At 51.5% G+C, this 17,562-nt stretch overlaps 1 protein-coding gene and 1 long non-coding RNA gene across 11 annotated transcripts in view; one reads left to right on the plus strand and one right to left on the minus strand.

The window, feature by feature from the left end:
* The window catches only part of Camta1 (calmodulin binding transcription activator 1), an 832,857-nt gene that overhangs the window by 203,510 nt on the left and 611,785 nt on the right, over positions 1–17,562 (plus strand). The gene's annotated exons all lie outside the window — the stretch shown is intronic.
* Positions 1,038–8,889, minus strand: LOC148121595 (uncharacterized). The gene is made up of 3 exons (XR_015737966.1): positions 8,690–8,889; positions 6,654–6,751; positions 1,038–1,268 (listed from the first exon to the last, which is right to left on the minus strand). It is a non-coding gene; the product is annotated as an uncharacterized LOC148121595 (long non-coding RNA).

Below are 17,562 nucleotides of genomic sequence, written 5' to 3' on the forward strand. Positions count from 1 at the left end.
AGGGCGGCTGCTGGAGACTGTCAACTGCAGCCTCATGGCGGGGGGGGGGGGGTGAGTGTCACACTTGAAGAGCCCCAGGCAGCTTGAGGGTCAGCATGCAATCCACTCTGATCCCGACTAAGGTTATGCTTTGCCTGTGAGAAGCTTGCTGTAGAAGAGGAACGACATGGTGGTTGGCAAGGAGTCCAGAGAGGATGTTTCGGAAATGGGGATGTCATAGCATGGTTGCGTATTGACAGGGCAGGATGAGGGATAGGAGCTAGATGTGATAGTTTCAGATGCCAATGTGCTACAATCTGGGACCACCCAAGAAGAGAGCCTGAAGGAGAGACTGGCCAGACCAGGTTGGTTTGAGGTATCTATGGGAGATGGTCTTGATTGTTCATTGATGTAGGAAGGTCCAGTCCATTGAGGGGACACTATTCCCTAGGCTAGGTCCTAGACATACAGGACAAGAGAAAGCTAGCAGGCAGCCTGAGTCCAGTAATTTCTCTCTACTCTTGGCTGTGGATGCAATGCCACTAATTGCTTGAGTTCCCGTTAGCTTCCCTGCAGTGATGGATGGTGACCTGGAAGTGTGAACCTGTCAAACCCTCTCCTCCTCTAAGTCACTTTTGGTCGGGGTTTTATCAGAGCAACAGAAAGGAACCTAGAACATTTGAGAGGTGGGAGGCCAGGACACAGGGAAGGAGAGAGCAGGGGAGGAAGGGAGAGAAGGAGGGAGGGAGGAAGGGAGAGAAGGAGGGAGGGAGGAAGAGAAGAAGATGGCAGGGGAAGAGGGGAAGGAAGGAGGGAGGGAAGGAGGAAAGGAGGGTGGTGGCAGGGAGGGAGGGAAGGAGGAAGGTGGGAAGGAGGGAGGGAAGGAGAAGGGAGGGAGAGGGACGGTGGTAGGGAACAGAGAGCAGTTGGAGCGAAGGAATAGAGCGTGAGGGTCACCTTTGAGAGGGGGATATGGAAGGGGCCCTGGGCTGGCTGGGTAGTGTCACAGGTCAGCATCCTGAACTGTGGAGCACATGAGCTGCATTAGGATCCACAAGCAACAAGGGTGTTTTATTAGGGAGGCAGGTGGGAAATCGGCAGGGAGTTGGGAGGATTGAGAAGAGCCACTCAAAGAGTCCGTGTCTTGTCATCTGTAGGTAGGAAGTCTCAGAAGACTCTGGAGAGGTGGGGTGTGGTGTTGGGGTATTTGGGGATATGGTATTGGGGTTTTGGATGACTGGGGAGATGGGGTGCGATATCCAGAGCCTGGTGAATTTGTCATTCAGAATCTGGAGGAACAAAGAATAAGATAGTTATAAACCCTGATAAATACCATGAAGGCAATAAAAACAGCATTAACAGGGGGCTGGGGAGGGGCTGATTTTAAACAAAGTGCTCAGGAGGTGACAACTTAGCCAGAGACCTGAATAGTGACAAGGGACCGATTTGTGTTCTGAGTATGGAGAGGATATCAGTGTAGACTCTCTGTCTTCAGAGTGTAGAGTGGAGGGGAAGGCAGAGAAGGTGCCAGAAGCAGGAAAGGCTAGCAGGCCTTACCCAGGACACAGGAGTGCATGCAGAGCTTTGAGTAGCAAGCAACACAATCTGAACTAGACCCGCACAGACACAACTGCAAGGCAAAGATCCACAGTAGCCATGGTCTGTGTGGAGCCTTCTGAAGAAGTCAGCCAGGTCAAGACACACACGGGGCTCTGAGTACCAAAGCAGCAGCCTTGTACAGCTGTTAACATTGTTCCAAGATGCACAGCCCAGCAGCCAGTGCAGACACAGCGGCCGCTAAGAGGCTGGCCACACGAAGGTGTAAGGAATGAAATTATCAGACAGGAAGGAAGAAGGCTGCTGGTGGGGCCATCATGTTCCAGGTGCCTGTGCTGTGCCAGCTTCTTCTCTGTGACCCTCCATCCATGCCTCCGTTTGACAGATCATGACCTGGGCTTGTGTGACGCAGCTCTCCGTGACACTGTTAGAGCTCTGATTGGTCATCAGACTTTTCCAAACACCCTGGGAAGCAGGCACGCTGTTTTTAGAAAAGGCTTCTTAGCTTTCTCTAGGCAGACCCAGCTTGGGAGTGGCCAGAGAGTCTCAGCTCCCAGAGTAGAGACACCCATGGCCACCAGCACAGCGGAGCTCAGGCAAAGTGGGGTAAGAGCAAGAGCAAACAGGCAAAGAGAGAGCGCTTTCTCATTCTATGTCCTTTCTATAGGGACTAGCAGAAGGTGCAGCCCAGTTAACACGTATCTTCCCAGTAAAGTATATCTTCCAAAAGGTATTACAGGTGTGCCTTCCTACCTCAAAGATCCAGATTAGAAGTGGGTCTTCCCACTTTAAGTGATTTAATTAAGAAAAAATTCCTCACAGGGGTGCCCAACCATTTGGGCTTGAGTTAGTTCCAGATGTAGTCAAGTTGACATCCAAGACTAGTCACTGCAACCACCTGTCCTTCTGCTGTCTCAGCCCCAAAGGCCCGGTCAGGTCCCACGCATCTGTCCCATCCACTAGCACCATGGGCTTTGCCTCTGCGTGTTCCTGTATCCCAGCACTTGGTGTCACCGTCCGGCTAGCACTGCAGCTCTGTGGGCCTGGCCCTCTTTCGTGGCTCTGGATTCCTCCTGCCTTCAGCCTGCTTCAACCTTCTCCCCGCACGGCTGCCACAGCCATTCTGCCAGGTTGAGGGTCAGACTGCTCTATTGTTGTGAACCTTCTTAGACTCCCACTTCACCAGAGTCAAGGGCAAAGTCCTTTTGCACACATCCTCTCTCTAGAAGGCACCACCCAGACTTCATTCCTGTTGTCTTCTTTTTGGTAGCATTGAGCTCCGCTCATTCCTGTTGCAGACTGGGGAGATCTGCATTATTACATCCACTCCACACTGACACACACACACACACACACACATACACACACACACCCCATTTGTTTTCCTGTCCATCTATGGATAAGCATACACGACTCAGTTTATTCCCATCCCTGGATTTTATGAGCAATGCCACGTTGGAGACTGTTGGATCAATATCTGTGCAAGTCCCAGCATCAAGCTATTGTGTGAATAGACCCAGAAGTGGAATTGTTGGCACACGCAGCAATTGTATATTTATTTATTCAAAGAGCAGCCAGACCGCTTTCCACAATGGCTGAAGCATTTGACATGTTCACTCGCAGTGCACGAGGGTTCTGATTTTCCCACACCCTTGCCAACACTTGTTAGTCTCTGTGCCCCCCTTTAAAAAATAGCCACCCTAATTAGCATGAAGAGGATCTCATTGTGGCCCTGATTTGCACTGTTGGATTGCCTAATTATGTTGAGCAGATTTTCATGAGCATCTTGGCCACTGGATATCTTTGGAGAAATGTGTATTTCTGTCCTTCGCCTGTGTTTGAGTTGGAGTGTTTGTTTCTCTGCTGTGGGGTTGGGTGTTTTTTTTTTTTTTAAATGAGCCTAGTTTTCCTGTCAGGCTTAAAGGTTGTGTCTTATCCTGAGAGAGTGGGACCATATGGAAGGTTTCAGAGAAAGGGTATCGTTAGATTTGTGTCTCTGAGTGTCACTGTGCAGGAGGCCTGAAGAAAAGTAGAAGATGGTGGGGCAAGCGCTGGGGGTGTGGAGACGGCAGAAGAGATACCATGGTGAGGGTCATGTCCCCAGCCTGGGTGTGTCATAGCGGGGATTGCATTGGTTGCTTGTTACTGTGAGAAAAACACGTGACAAGATGAACTTAAATGAGAAAGCCTTTATTGTGGCGCAAGTGTGAGGGGACAGATCCATCGTGGAAGAGCCTTGGCGGCCGGAACATGAGACGGCTGGTCACATCACATGTGTAATCAGGAAGCAGAGAGCCATGGGTGCTGGTCCTCAGCTGGCTTTTCTTCTGTTTTGTGCTGTGCGGGACCCCGGCCTACGGAATGGGGACTGTTGTCTTCGTGGTGGATCCTCCCACCTCTGTTAGCTGATCCTAGATAACCTGACCACAGACTTGTCCGGAGATTTGTCTCTTTGGTGGTGCTAGATCCTGTCCAGTTGACACTAAAGCTGAAACCCCATGGGGGCACAGCCTGGCAGAGAGGAAACTCTGTCCTCTTGTGGGATGACCCTGCTGTCATCCCATATGCAGGGTGGGATGGCTTCAGGGCTCCGTCTCATTCAGGTGTGTGGCTGAGAACACAGGTGAGAGAGGCACCCTGCTCCTGGCTGCAAGGACTTGGACAGAGGTGGGTGTGGGTTTTTGGGTACCACTTCCCACTGCTACCTGTGGGCAGAGTCCTTCACATTGTGCCGGCTCTGAGTGGGTGGGCGTTGGGTGCTTAGGGGCTGAGACACCTTTGCAGGTCTTGGCTTCCAGGACGTACAGGATTCCTTGTGTCTTGCCTCCCTGCCTCCTCAAGACTCTTCTTTAAAGCCCAGAGGACAAACAGTGGCTGAACATCTCCTCCAAAGTCAGGGGCAAGGAGGCTTGACTGTGAGTTGAAACCCAGCCTTGAAGCTTTTCCTAAAATACTGTTCTTAAAATAGCCTAGTCGTGTGGGTCCTGCATCTTGCCAGATCCCAGGCTGCTCCACCCAGGTGACTGTCCCACCGAGCAGGTGGTGCTGAACAGGCAACGGGTGTGCAGAGGCCCCCAAGGCCAAGGCCTGGGTTCTGGGGACTGGTCCAACCCTGGCAATACAGACATCCAGAGGCGCGGTACACAGCGTCCTGGTACCTGCGGAAAGTGGCACATATGGAAATTTGAAGCTGAGCCTTGGGCCAGGCCATGCAAAACCAAAAATAAGAGTCTGTGTTGAGGCTGTGAGGCTATAAATAGCTCCCAGTCCTGAGAGGGCTGGTGAAGCAGCCAACTGCGAAGGAGCTAGTGACAGGCTCCCTTTCCCTGGGAATCCCAACGCCCACAAGGAATGGGGACTGGCTTTTCCTTTCTATGTCGGCCCTGTTAGGTGGGCCGTGCCAGGACTGAAGGCTGCAAAGACCCTGGGGCCTCTCTGTAAGGACGTCCTGCCCAGCTCCCTGCAGGAATATGGGGCCTCCGCTCTAAGACAGCCCAGCGATGTAAGAGGACCTGCCCTCCCCAGGGAGTCTGGGCAGGATGTCACTCACTTAGAGGCCTGGCTGTCTGAAGAAGGGGTTGTCGTCTCATAGGTGGGGCCACCATGCTACTCCTGAGCCAGTGAGCCAGGTGGATGGGTGTGTCAGTCTTTGCCACCTCCACAGCCAGCAGAGAGCGGTCCTTGGGAGGCAAGAAGGCAGCTCAGTTCAGTATGAATAAGTAGCTGGTGTTCACACTCTGGGAGTCTGACCCCAAGTGGTTTATTCTAGGCAAGTCTAAGCACGACACAATTTGGTGAACAATTTCCTGGAGATAGTTAACTCAGTCCATGTCCACAATAAAGCCTAAGACATGACTACATCAGAACTCTTTGTAAAGTGCGTGTGGCATCTTCCAAAAAAGGAGAGTAGATGGCTACATGCGACACCTTCCGAAAAGATATGTTCTGTAGATTGACAGGCTCGTGATAAGGGTCTGGGGAAGGATCCAGTGTGGTCTGGACACACAGGTAGTGCAAAAGTCACCAGGCTATTAACCCATCCATTCCTAGCCTTAAGGGCAGATAACAGGTCATGTGTCCCTCCCTCTGAAGGGACAGTCCTGTGTGTTTATCACCCCGCCCCCCCGTGTTTGTGTGTGAACACAAGGACTGCCGTGTCTTCATGGGTGGGCATGCGGAAGGGTTACCTGTGCTGGGCAGCCCTTAGTTTTGCACCCAAAGTCTGCCTGGGGCTGTCAAGGCTGGGGCATCCAAGGTGAGCACCGCAGGGCCTGGAGGCTGCTGTGACTGAGTCTTTCAGTGCTTTTTCTGGAGCACTTTTTCCCCCAGCTACCTGAGGGCGAACTGACTCAGACAACACAAGCTAAATGATCTGTAAACTTTCTTCCCACTCGGAGTCTCTGATCTTATTATTCCAAGTCAAGAAATTTAGAAAATTACAGGAGAGTGTGTCTTCCAGAACAAATGCAGAGGGTGTGAGCCTTGACTCCTTATGTCCCATGGTCCTGCTGGGTGGACCCACACCTCTGCCATCCTAGGACCTTCCCAGGTCTCATCTGCTGTGTGGGTAACCCAAGTTGTCCTCACAGCAGGGTGACAGATTCACTGGGCACAGCAGGGTAGCTGAGGTGGGTGTCCTGGTGGCCTCCCTATCTCCTCTCACTGCTCCCTCACTTCTGCCCAGAGGCTACCCTTATATAGTCTGCCACACACCCACTGTCCTGACTGGTTTTATGTCGGCTTGTCACAGCTAGAGTTATCTAAAGGGAGGGAACCTCAATTGAGAAAATGCCTTCTTAAGATCCAACTGTAGGGCATTCTCTTAATTAGTGATTGATGGTGTAGGCCCAGCCCATGGTGGGTGGGGCCATCCCTGGGCTGGTGGTCCTGGGTTCTACAAGAAATCAGGCTGAGCAAGCCAATAAGCAGTTCCCCTCCATGGCCTCTGCATCATCTCCTGCCTCCAGGTTCCTGCCCTGTCTGAGCTCCTGTCCTGACTTCCTTGATGACAAACAAAAGTGTTGTCCAAGTGTAAGCCAAATAAACCCTGTCCTCCCCAAATTGCTTTTGATCATGGTGTTCCACACAGCAATAGTAACCCTAACCAAGACACCTACCCTGCAACTTGGGCGAGCCTCTTCCCTTTGCCTGGATCACCCAGATGTTGCTGTGTCCCAGGTCTGTCGTCTGCCTTCAGGGTCTCATCAGCTGCTATCTAGGGTGGCATGAGGTGGGGGGGGCAGTTACCTTTAGGACAGTTTTTCTGAGTGTATGGTATACTACTGCTTCTCAATATTCTATGTTTGTGAATGTATGTATACATCTATATGTGTATATGACATTTCTCAATGTGTGTATTGTGCATTTATATATGTATGCATGTGTGAGTATGTGTGTATGCAAGCGTGTATGTTGTGTATGTCTGTATGCATTGTAGGTATGTATGGTGTTTGTGCATATGTTTGTGTATATGTGTGTTTATATCATACGTGCATATGCGTGTGTATGTATATACATGTAGAGGCCAGAGAACAACTCTGAGTATCATTCTTTAGGTGACATCCACATACATATATACATACATCTACTTATTTGTTTTTGAGGCAGGATCTCTGTGTGACCTGGAGCTTACCCACTAAACTAAGCCGGCTGGGTAGCAAGCCCTGGGGACCTGCCTGTCTTCGTCTCTCTTGATTACAAGTGTACCCCCTTGTTGGCTGGGAATTGAACTCCAATCCTCAGCCTTGTGCCGTAAACCTTACTGAGCTTTTCCCCCAGTCTCCCTTTTCATACTTCTCTTTCAGTGACCAGATGGTACAACTGGCTCCTCTGGGGTTGGCAGGTATATGGATTTTAACCTAGCAGCCAAACAGCAGTACATTCGGGAACACCCCTGCCAATGTCACGAATTGGGAATGCCCCTGTCAGTGCACACACTGGGAACTCCCCTGCCAGTGTACACACTGAGAACGCCTCTGCCAATGTCACACACTGGGAACGTCCCTGCCAATGTCACACACTGGGAACGCCCCTGTCCAGTGCACACACTGGGAACACCCCTGCCAGCACACACTGGGAACGCCCCTGCCAGTGCACACACTGGGAATACCCCTGCCAGCACACACTGGGAACACCCCTGCCAGTGCACACACTGAGAACGCCTCTGCCAGTGCACACACTGGGAACGCCCCTGCCAGTGCACACACTGGGAACGTCCCTGCCAATGTCACACACTGGGAACGTCCCTGCCGATGTCACACACTGGGAACGTCCCTGCCAATGTCACACATTGGGAACACCCCTGCCAGCACACACTGGGAACGCCCCTGCTAGTGCACACACTGGGAACACCCCTGCCAGCACACACTGGGAACACCCCTGCCAGTGCACACTGGGAACGCCCCTGCCAGCACACACTGGGAACACCCCTGCCAGTGCACACACTGGGAACGCCCCTGCCAGTGCACACTGGGAACGCCCCTGCTAGTGCACACACTGGGAACACCCCTGCCAGCACACACTGGGAACGCCCCTGCTAGTGCACACACTGGGAACACCCCTGCCAGCACACACTGGGAACGCCCCTGCTAGTGCACACACTGGGAACACCCCTGCCAGCGCACACTGGGAACGCCCCTGCCAGTGCACACTGGGAACACCCCTGCCAGTGCACACACTGGGAACGCCCCTGCCAGCACACACTGGGAACACCCCTGCCAGCACACACTGGGAACGCCCATGCCAGCAGCACACACTGGGAACGCCCCTGCCAGCACACACTGGGAACGCCCCTGCCAGTGCACACACTGGGAACGCCTCTGCCAATGTCACACACTGGGAATGCCCTTGCTAGCAGCACACACTGTTAATGCCCCTGCCAGTGCACACACTGGGAACGCCCATGCTAGCAGCACACACTGGGAACGCCCCTGCTAGTGCACACACTGGGAACACCCATGCCAGCACACACTGGGAACGCCCATGCTAGCAGCACACACTGGGAACGCCCCTGCCAGCACACACTGGGAATGCCCCTGCCAGCACACACTGGGAACGCCCCTGCCAGCACACACTGGGAATGCCCCTGCCAGCACACACTGGGAACGCCCCTGCCAGCACACACTGGGAATGCCCCTGCCAGCACACATCACACCTGTGGCCACTTCCTGCTCCAGCTGGGCCCTCAAATTTCCTTATCCTCCTTGGTCTGAGCTTTTCCAGAGCGTCCCATGGAGGGTGACTGGTGTCCTTCAGCCTGACGCCTTTGATTTAGCCATGTGATGTGCGACTCTGTTTGGGTATATTCCCCAAACTTGACTTTTCACCTCTTCTCAACTTTTGCCTCATGCATGGTTCAGGGGGTATACAGCTCACTAGGTACATGTGATCAGGGTTGGAATAGGGTCTGCTTTTATGACCTATGAAGTACTGTGCCCATTATGAGCTCAGTGTGGAGAGGGTGGAGGAGTGGGCCTCAGCCTGAGCTGGGGGAACTGTGCCTTCTGTGCCAGGGTCAACCATCCATCTCGGTCTCTTTCCTGGTGGCTGAAGACACACTCTGACACCAATACACAGTTATCTCCAAAGAACTGTGGTGTCTCCCACGTCCACAGAGGGTCTTTAATAATGGAAACCCTCAATTCTTCAAGCCAAAAACACCCTGCCTCTCCAGTTCCCTTAGCAGGAAAGACAGGAGAGAGGCAGTCCCAGCAGAACACCTGACAGCAGCGACTTCCTCCCACCTCCTAGCCTGCCTGCCCTCCTGCCTCTCACTTTGACACAGTCCCAGGATTGGAGGCTGTGACCTCTGAGCTGTGACCTTGGCTTTACTGGTTCTAACTGTGTGACCTTGACTAAGTCACTTCTTTCTAGCTTTCCTTACTTATAGTTGGTACCTACTGTTAGGTGTGGGAAGGTCATAGAAATTCTACGTGTGACTTGTACGACACGTGTGTATGTGGTATGTGTGTGTGTGTGTGTGTGTGTGTGTGTGTAACGTGACTGGAGTGTATTGACATGTTGGGCACATACTCATTAGGGGTACAGACAACTTTTGAATGAGCTAGTTTTGTAAAACTAACATTGACAGGCTGGGGAGATTGCTCAGTTAATAAAGTACTTGCTGTGCACGCGTGACAATCTGTGCACTTGAAGACCTGAGTTCAGATCTCCAGCACCAAATGTAAAAAGTGAGGCGCACTGACACACCGCTTGTAATTCCGTTGCTGGTAGATGGAGACAAGAGGGTCACGGGTTCATTGGGCAGCCAGTCAGACTGACAGAGTTAGTGAGAGACCCTGCCTCAGAAAACACGGTGAAGAGTGAACGAGAGATGCTCGGAAGAGCTGACCTAGGCCTCCAGCACATGCTTGCTTGCTCTCAAGCTCTCTCTCTTCACCTAGCATGTGTAGAACATAACCTGCCCACTGCTAATCCGCATCCAGCCATCTGTTTGGTACCTACCATGTGCTAGTCTCTCTTGAGACCCAGAGTGTTCATAGAAAACGAATAGCCTGCTCACGTGTCTCAGCCCTGCCTTGCTTCATGTGTCTTTCTTTTTCCTTTGCCTTCATTCCTGGGGTCACCAGGTTCAGGTTGCCATCCTGTAGGTGGTCCTTTTTGAGCTGACTATATGCATAAAAGTGGCTGTTTTCGGGCTGGAGAGCTGGCCAGCGTTTAAGAGCATTGCCTGCTCTTCCAAAGATCCTGAGTTCAATTCCCAGCAACCACATGGTGGCTCTCAACCATCTGTAATGAGGTCTGGTGCCCTCTTCTGGCCTGCAGGCAGAATATTGTATATAAAATAAATAAATTTTTTTTTAAAAAAGTGATTGTTTTCTACCTCTGATGACTGCCTGTTTTCTTGTATTGTGACTCACTATTGCCTGCTTCAGCAGAGGTGGGGAATGTGGGGCTCATAGCTTTCCCCAAAAAAGTATTTGATGAAATTGACAACCTAAGTCCTCCTTGCGAGTGCTGGAGATTGCTCCCAAGACCTCAGCCTCCAAGGCTCTGTCCTGGATGATCTCAGTAGCTTCCTTCATAGAGGACCCTTACACAGGGGCCCTGTGCCCTTTTCTGTCCTCAGCAGCATCCAGTCTGCAGATTCCTGATAGTCTGACCTTCTGGGCTCCAGCTAGAGACCTGGCCAGGTTACTCTGGAGTTGGAGCAGTTCTGGACTCACTCACCACTGATGGGTCAGAAGGTGACTTCTGAGCGGGCTTTCTTGTGATCTCAGGTGGGCTCGGCAGGAAGTCGCAGTGGAGACTCTGAGGGGAGGCCCAGATACAGTCTAGGCTGAGGGGACCTGCAGCTGTTCACGGTGCTTCTCCTGTAGGGAGCCCCACCGGGCTCACACTAAGAAGACACACCCTGCTGTCATCTTTATTACTGAATGCACAGGTAGCAGTGACGCCACACAGGGCATTCTACATAAATTCTGGAGAACTCTCTGGCAGTGCCACAGGCTTCCTGTCCTTCCTCTGCCTCCTCCTGCCAAACTTAAACTGCCATTCAGCTAGATCAGTGGCAGGAGCTCAGAATGTCTTTCCTGTATCAGGAAGCATTTCTGTCCTGCTGCTGAGGTCATTGCTGTGGTGTTGGGGTCAGACGGCCTGTCTTGGTTTCTTTTCCTGTCCCCACCCCCACCCCTTGTTGTTGTTGTTGCTTTGTTTTTTTTTTTTTTTCCTGTTGCTGACAGAGCGACTTATGGGAGAAACGATTTATTTTGACTCACAGGTCCTGGCTACAACCCATTGTGGCAGGGAAGCCCCATGGCACACGCTTGAAGGAGCCTGCCATATTGCATGCGAGTGAGTGAGGAACGCATGCTTTTCCGTGCTCAGTTTTGTTCCTCCCTTTCATTCAGTCCTAGGACCCCAAGCCCAGTGGCTAGTCCCAAGCTCACAATTAACCTGGGTCTGTTTTGTCTCAGTTAACGTAATTACCATAATTCCCTTCACAGCTGTTAGAGCTCCCAGCCTGGAATAGCCAAGGCCTGACCTGGTTTCCTGTTCTGGTTATGTCAGCCAAGGAACAGGAGCTGCCTGGGGACTCTGATACGGGTCCCAGGAAGGCCACCCTGTGCCTGAAATATCCCGGACTGGTAAATGTAATGGTGACATCTGGATGTAGAGGGGTCTCTTCCTATGCCGGCTTCCTGCTCTTCCATTCTGGCGAGGGCACCATGGTAGGTAGAGCAGACTCCTGTGCGCTCTACCAAGGTGGCCTTAGTGCCATTGATGTGCCATTTCTACCCAGTCACCCCCTGATCCCAGGACCCTGGAGGGTTGAGAAGTGGACTCTGAGAATCTTCTAGAACCATCTCTGAGTCTGAGCCTTTGCTAGTCATCGACCTTGCATCTGTAAAGGCATGTGCGGGCCATTTAGAGAAAGGGTCCCTCAGGACAGCAGCCTGCTCCATGGCCAGCAGCACCCGCCTAAGGACTAGGGATGGACTTGGGGCTGTGTGTGTGATTCACTGAGTACCTCCTAGGAAGAGGGGACACAGGATTGCACAGCTCCTGCCAGCCCAGCAGGAGGCAAACTCTGAAGTGAGGACAGTTTCTGTAGAAAAATGAACCATAGAGCAACAGCAGCATAAATGAGGCTCCCTGAGCTAGAGTCTGGCCTGCCAGTGTTAAGTGTTGCACACACTTCCATCGAGACAGAAAACAAGAATATCGAACGCTTGGCCCCCTTTGCTTTTGACTCCCTAACCAAACTGTTTCCTGGAGAGTTCTGGGTCTGTGACAGAGCATGCACGTGTGGCTCCCGACTCTCTTGGCCTCCTGCGCCCATGAAACAGTTTTTGCACTACGGCAGGTTGTTCCTTTCCCCTCTTTTCTAGGTCTAGTGCTTGTGATTCCCGAAGTCCTTAGGCTCTGCCCCCACGGTGGTGGCCACTGATGGTTTGTCCTTCAGAGTCCTCTTAGGGCTGGTGACCAGCGTGCCTGTGTTTCAGCGCTTGATGGTGCATTCATATCCAGGGTTACTCATTGCCCGCCAGTATTTACAATAACAAACAATTCTGTCCTGAATAGTCTAGACTATTCTTGGAGCATGAGGAAGCTTACTCAGATCTGGAATGCTCCTCAAGGACTCGTTTCTTACAGGATTGGTCTCTTCCTGGAGTGCTCTTGGGACTCATGCAGCCCAGGCCGGTCTTGAACTCACTATGTAGCTGAGGATGACCTCGAGTTCTTGAATCTCTCCACCTCCTGAGTGCTTGGTCTGTAGGCTGTGCCTGGGTTCTTGGGAACCGTAAGCAGAGCCTACTGGGAGCTCTTGGCCTTGAGAACGTGGCTTGAAGAAGGTTGAGGACCCCCATGCTTTCCTCCTCCCCGTCTCTTTCTGACCGTGATGAGCAGTGTCGCGCCTCAGACCAGACACAGACCAAAACCTCCTAAGTGGCAGGACAAACTAAGTTCTCTTTACATCTTTGGTATGTGTATGTGTGTGTGCACACATGTGCTCTCATGTTCATATGTGTGCGTGCATATGTGTGCATGCTATTATGCCCTAGTGCTCAAGCGGGAACAACCTTTAGTGAAGTCCTTGTTTGTCCATCTTGTTTCAAACGGAGCCTCATCGCTGCCCCAGATGTTCTCTGGACTCCCCTGCCTTAGCCTTCCACTTCCCTGTGGGGCGCCGGAACTACAGATACACTCACTACTGTGTCTACCTTTAGTGTGGGTGCAGGGGACCCAAACGCTGGTGTGGCAAGTGCGCTTTACCCGCCAAGCCATCTCCCTGGCCATCACGATAAGTTTTTATCTCTGTAGATTGATTATCCTAGGTTTCCTCCACAGCAACTAGAAGCTGACTAACAGGAAGTTTGCAGAGCACGGACGGGTGATATGCAGTACCCCTGGAGATGCCTGCATGGTAAAATTCCTGCCTGTCATAGCGGCAGTACTGGACGTGAGCCTGGGATTGGTCTACGTCATGATCCCACACCAAAGCTGGGGACAGACTAGGGCTGACAAGAGCCATGGGAAGCAGCCAGATCACCCTCACATTAGGGACCTGAGTCACAGGCATGCAGAGCCAGGTGATGTCATTGTCTCCTGTGCAGTCTGGCAGCCTTTGGTTACCTCCAGCTCTCAGAGTGTGCCTCTTCTCCGTTCTGGACTCAGGCAATGTCTGTTACAGCCCGCGGAGGCCTGGACACCCAGAACCTGGGCCCTCTCTGTGCGAATAGTGAGGACAGGACATGAGTCACACATTGACTCAATAATGACAAGCCCACAGAGGTCCTAGGAGACCCTCCCTTGCTGGGTCGAATCCTTCTGTGTGTCCTTGGATAGTTTTTGAATGTGGCCGTGGTGAGCAACGCTTAGTCAGGCACACAACAGTGAGAAACGGGGGCAGCTGGATGCGGCCTGAAGGCCTCTGGACTCACCAGAAGTTGGGTGTCTCCTCCAGCTTTGAGAGGTGCACTTTTTCCTCAGTTTCTCTCTCTGTCCCCTTGGGTGTGTCGTTTCTTCACCCATTTCTGCCCCTCGGTTGCACTGGGTCTATCAATCACACTTGTGCCTCCAGATCTTTGTTTCCCTTTTCAGTTTATTCTTCTCTGTTCTTATTCCTTTCTCTCTGTCTCTCTCTCTCTCTGTCTCTCTCTCTCTGTCTCTCTCTCTCTCTCGTGTGTGTGTGTATGCGTGTGTGTGTGCGGGCGTGCATGCAGGTAAGTCCCTGCGTATGTGGTTGCAAAGGTTGATGCTGGATGTCTTTCTCTGTCTCTACTCTTGCCTTTTGAGATAGTGTGTCTCAGGAACCTGGAGCTCGCCAATTCGATTCAGCTGGGGCTGGCTGACCAGGATGTTATGGGGATCATCTCACCTTCAGTCGCTGGCTCCAGGGCAACAGATATACAGCTCTACCTGGCTTTTACACAGGTTCTGCAATCCTAACCTGGGTCCTATGTTTGCATTGTAAGCACTTTACTCACTGAAATCTTCCCAGCCTCTGATCCAATAAACTTTAAAAAATCAAATAAAGGGGCCTGGCGGCGGTGGTGCAAGTCTTTAATCCCAGCACTTGGGAGGCAGAGGCAAGCGGATCTCTCTAAGTTCGAGGTCAGTCTGGTCTACAGAGAGAGTTCCAGGACAGGCTCTAAAATTACAGCAAAACCCTGTCTTGAAAAACCAAAAATAAATAAATAAAATAAACTGAAAACTACCTATGGGTTATGGGTCAATGAGCAGGGCAGGGGGGGAATTACAGAGGCAGAAGAAAGAAAATTGGGGGCAGGGGTGGGGGAGATGGGAACACATGCTTGTTTGAATGTGGTCACAGTGTCACAGGAGTGTGCGCATGGCAGCCCTCATCCTGTCGGTGATGTCAGATAGCCAGGACACATGACGCAATGCTCAGTTCCCAACCCGTCACCTCCTTCATCACACTCCGCAGGCACTGAGTCGCCTCGTGCCACCACCCAAGGGTGAACCTGGTACAGAGCGACCATTGGGGCCAAGCTCATGCCACTTTCCGTACAATGACTGTGGTTGACCTGTTTTTAGATTTGGCTGTTAATCTCTTCTGTGTCTAAGTTACAGATTAAACTGTATCACAGGTAGGTAATGTCTAACAAAATGCCGCAGCTTCAGAAATCCACGGGGTCTGGACTACATTTATCTCCTGCCACAGTAGGGATGAGGCCACTGGGGTCACAACGTACTGCACACCTCAGAATTCTCCACTTTACCCCGGCCACCTCTGCCTGCAGAAGGCTAGTTTATGACCCCTCCCCCGACCTCAGGTATCTGGAGCAGAAAAGCTACAGGAAACATTTTTGAATATTCAGCTTTCAGGAAAGCCTGCATTCTGCTTCCTTGTCAGAGGGAGGCTGAGACCCAGTGTGGGGCATTTCATTCTGGGGACTGGGCATTTTAAGATCCTCTACGCTGCACCCACAACATCTGTCATCTGTGAGCAGTGGCAGCTACGTGACAGGCCTGCACGAGCAGGAGGTCCCACTTTCGTCCCCAGAGGCTCAGAGGGGAAAGAAGTGACCTGTTCAGGGCCATGCAGCCAGCCAACTGAAAAGTTCTGCACATTTAGCTCATGGAAGCATGCACTGATGGTCTCCAGCAGCGACCACAGGAAGGGGCAGAAAAGTCATCGGGAGCCTTCAGCAGTACGAGCTGGGCTGAGGTCACACACACTGAAGAGCTGGCTTGCTCTGGATCTCCTGCATGCCTGGCCTTGTGCCGTCAATGCCGAGAAGGAGCTCCCTAGTGTCCCTTCCATTTTCACATCAGTTGGCTGGCAATTGAGGGAGGCTAGTGAAAGGGTGTGGGACCTCAGGGTGTCTGGTGGGTAATACTGTGTGGCTACCTATGTAGGGAGGCCATTAGGGATGGGGTGGCTTCCCTGCTTTATCTGGCATGTCAGTGAACACCGTTTGTTTCAACAGCGATGCTAGTTACACCATAATGTTTAGAAGAGCCAGGGAAGGTACTCGACCAGTTGAAGTCTCAGCTGTGAGGGAGGCTCAAAGCCTGAGTTTGACTTTCTCCTGATGATGACAGGCTACTGCTCAGCCATATACCAAGGTGTTTGAAGGGCTGGCTTGCTTGTTGGGGTATCTGTCCCGCCCGGTACCCAGCAGCCAGCAAGCCCTAAAGAAAATCCCACAGAAATCTCCATAAGTTATAAAACTGATTGGCCCATTAGATCAGGCTACTTATTAGCTTTTATAGCTTATATTAACCCATTGTTCTTATCTATGCTAGCCAGATGGCTCGGTACCTTTCAAAGCTGGGCAGGTTACATCTTGCTTTTCGGTGGTCTGGGCAGGAATGCAGAGGGAGCTTCCTGCTTCCCAGAATACTCCTGTTATCGTTGCCCTGCCTCTACTTCCTGTCTGGTTGATCCACCTATACTTCCTGCCTGGCCAATCAGCGTTTATTTAAAATGTGATTGACAGAATACAGACAATTCTCCCGCACCAGAACAGGAAGTGAGGTCAGGCTACAAACCTTCAAAGCCCACCTCCTATAATGCACTTCTTCTACAAGGCTCCACCTCCTAAAAATTCCATAACCTCCCCAGACAGCACCACCTATGCGCAACCAATTGTTCAAATACCTGAGCCTGTGAGGGTTATTTCTCATTCAAATCACCACAGGTAGGATACCAAGTATGAAGAGGTGAAATAAAGAAAAATATTAAGAATTGAATAAGAGCTGGTGGGACATTTTAAAGAACTGGCAAGCTCTTTTATACATAAAGGATTGCATTATTTGGGGCCAGGTGTGGTGGCGCACACCTTTAATCCCAGCACTCAGGAGGCAAAGGCAGGTGGATCTCTGTGAATTCAAGGCCCAGGTAAAGGTGGAGAGCTGGGATGTGAAGGCCCCACACACATCCAACAGAGTCCCCGAAGGAGGAGACAGAGAAGAGGGCACCTGTTCGAACACAGCTGAAGGCAGGAGCAAAGAAAGGCTTGAGGCTTCACACTGAAGCTGAGCTGGGAGTCCTGAGAATAAAGTGAAGTTAAAGTGTGGGCACAGCATTGCAGTAAATACCTGGAATTAGGTGTCACGAAAATCAGAAACAAACAAACAAAAAACAAAAAGCCCACAGCCAGACTTCCTCCATTCAGATAAAAAAAAAAAAAAAAAAAAAAAAAAAAAAAAAAAGAAAGAAAGAAAAGAAAAGCCAGAGGCGCCTTTCTCTGTTCTCTGTTCTCATATGTGTTCCCAAGGAACGGAGAGGGCAGACATGTGGAGTGGGACTCCAGGCAGTCTGTACTAGTAACACCATGTTGGCCTTTAAAAACCAAAGCGCCTGCGTCTGTCCATCCCAGGGCTCTGAAGCCTGCAGTGAGAGCTGTGTTTGTTCCATGGAAGCCATTCTGGGATAAACCTTCAATCGCTGGGCTGTGAGCCTGGGATCCCCTTGACAGGTGCAGCTGAGAACAAAAATGGGATCCTTTCCAGGGTGCTAACCTCCTATTAATAAGAGAGGGGGAAAAAAAAGCAAACCGAATTAGTCTTGGGAAGCCGAGTACCCTATGAATC

Source organism: Myodes glareolus, chromosome 6 (assembly GCF_982192425.1).
Source record: "Myodes glareolus chromosome 6, mMyoGla1.1, whole genome shotgun sequence".
NCBI lineage: Eukaryota > Metazoa > Chordata > Mammalia > Rodentia > Cricetidae > Myodes > Myodes glareolus.